Genomic DNA, 2,058 nt, shown 5'->3' with positions numbered 1-2,058 from the left:
ATCAAAGACAACTAAACTCTGACCCAACCAAGGAGATGTAGTTCCTAACATCAGCTGAAATCTAAGGATGAAGAGGAGCAGTCAATATTAACTGGAACAGGCTACAATGCCGTGAGAATCAACCGAACAACTGAAAACTCATAAACCCGATCTACAACAAATACTATATAATCTCACAGGTGAAGAAGGCAAGGAAGAACAAGAGAAAGATGTGAGTCTTTTTCCGGTGATGATGAGAAGCACCACACACCAGAAAGGTAAGGAAATACATAGACGGTGACGGTCTAAGGTCAAAATATGAGGAGAGGGCAAAAAACATCTTAAAAGTTATAATTTTCAAAAATGTAAAAAATATAATACAATTTTTACGCTGAAACCGTTTAATATTAGAATCAACAAATGCGTAGATACAAAGTTATTGAAATTCAATATTCTTTTACGTTAGAGACTCACTTCACTACTAACAAGTACTATACAGATAACAACACATTATTCAAAAAAACAAACACAAAATATATTAACCTATCACCTAATACTACAGAACGCATTAAAAACACTAAATAATGCTATTAACAAATAAAAACGACAACAGAATTACATTATCAAAAAAATCATGCTTTTAGCAATAATAAAACAATAATAAAACAATATTCCGCGCGAAGCGCAGACACCCCCCTAGTATCATTATATATTTAAGAATGATATAGTATATCGTCCTCTTCTCCTAGCTCGGAAACATTGATTGCTAGCATCAACGTTTAGAAAGTATCAGCACCCATGAGGTTTTTGCGATACGCAGCTGCATGCGTTAGCTGGAGATAACATCTGCCTCACCCCCTCAGCCTTGAGATGGGGACCCAACATTCTCAAAGACAACTAGTAATTTACATCTACACATATAAACAACATTGTTAGTGTAAAATAAGAACAGTTAATTAATAAAACAATAATTTGTATATATAAAGAAAAAGCTAGAAGTATATATATAATGGATTACGTACCCACAAAAGTTTGAGACTGTGCCAAATACGAAGAGGAAAAGGAAAGGGATAGAGTAAGAGCCAACAGAGAATAGGCTCATGTAAAAAATTTGGCGGATGAGGGAGAGTGGTCGCGGGTTCATGCCACTGAGCAGACCCATCGTCTCTGACTTGGCAAAGCCTCCACCACAAAGGTAATCAAAACCCTTCGCATTGCCTCTTTTGCTTCGTCCGTAGATGCAACCAACAGCTGAGAAAATTCGCTTAGTGGAGGAGGTAGAAAGGTAGAAATTACTATTATAGGGCTCACTAGAAACAAATTTGATAGATAGAACCAAATAAATAAAATATGAGGTGCGTTTGAAATATTAAACTGTTGTGAATGAAGAGGGGAACTTGTGTTTATTATTAGGTCGACCAACTGGTCTTTATATACATATGGTAATGACGGTTTAAGTACTGGATCGACATGAGATCGTACTTATCCTTAACTAGATAATAACTAGCAATACGTAAGATAAACACCAACTATAATGTAGATAAACACAAGAGTAGATAGGCACCAGTATGATCCTGCGGATGGGTTTGGCCCGTCTTGCTACACGGGCTGATAAATGGGTCGATCACTAAATGGTTTATAACACTCCCCCTTGATCGACACATCCGGTCAAGGTTCATTCATGCTTTGGATGTTGCCTCATTAAAACCTCTCTTGACAAACCCAAAACCCAATGTGGTAAAAGGGAAAACAAGACAGGAAAAAGAGTACAACACATGAACTCTCCCTGATGAATGCATCACTGTAGTAGACGCATTTCCATCTAGTATCCGAGTCTTCTTGAACGTTGAAGTTGCCTATGACTTGGTGAAGATGATCAGCTGGATTCTCCTTGAATGAACTTGTAAGTCTTGGACGTTGGTATGTCTTTTGGAACTCCATTAAGATGTGGTCAGGATGCACATCTTTGCTGCTGATCACTCCATGTCTTGGTTGAACTGATGGTGCTTCAAACGGTGCTCGGATGGACTTTATAATCTGCAATAAAACTTTACTTGCAGGTCCTTTTTCATGTCCCAC

The sequence above is a fragment of the Brassica oleracea genome, chromosome C2 (genome assembly GCF_000695525.1).
Source record: "Brassica oleracea var. oleracea cultivar TO1000 chromosome C2, BOL, whole genome shotgun sequence".
NCBI classification, from domain to species: domain Eukaryota; kingdom Viridiplantae; phylum Streptophyta; class Magnoliopsida; order Brassicales; family Brassicaceae; genus Brassica; species Brassica oleracea.
The sequence above is the reverse complement of the archived record's forward strand: the minus strand, read 5'-3'. Positions refer to the sequence as shown.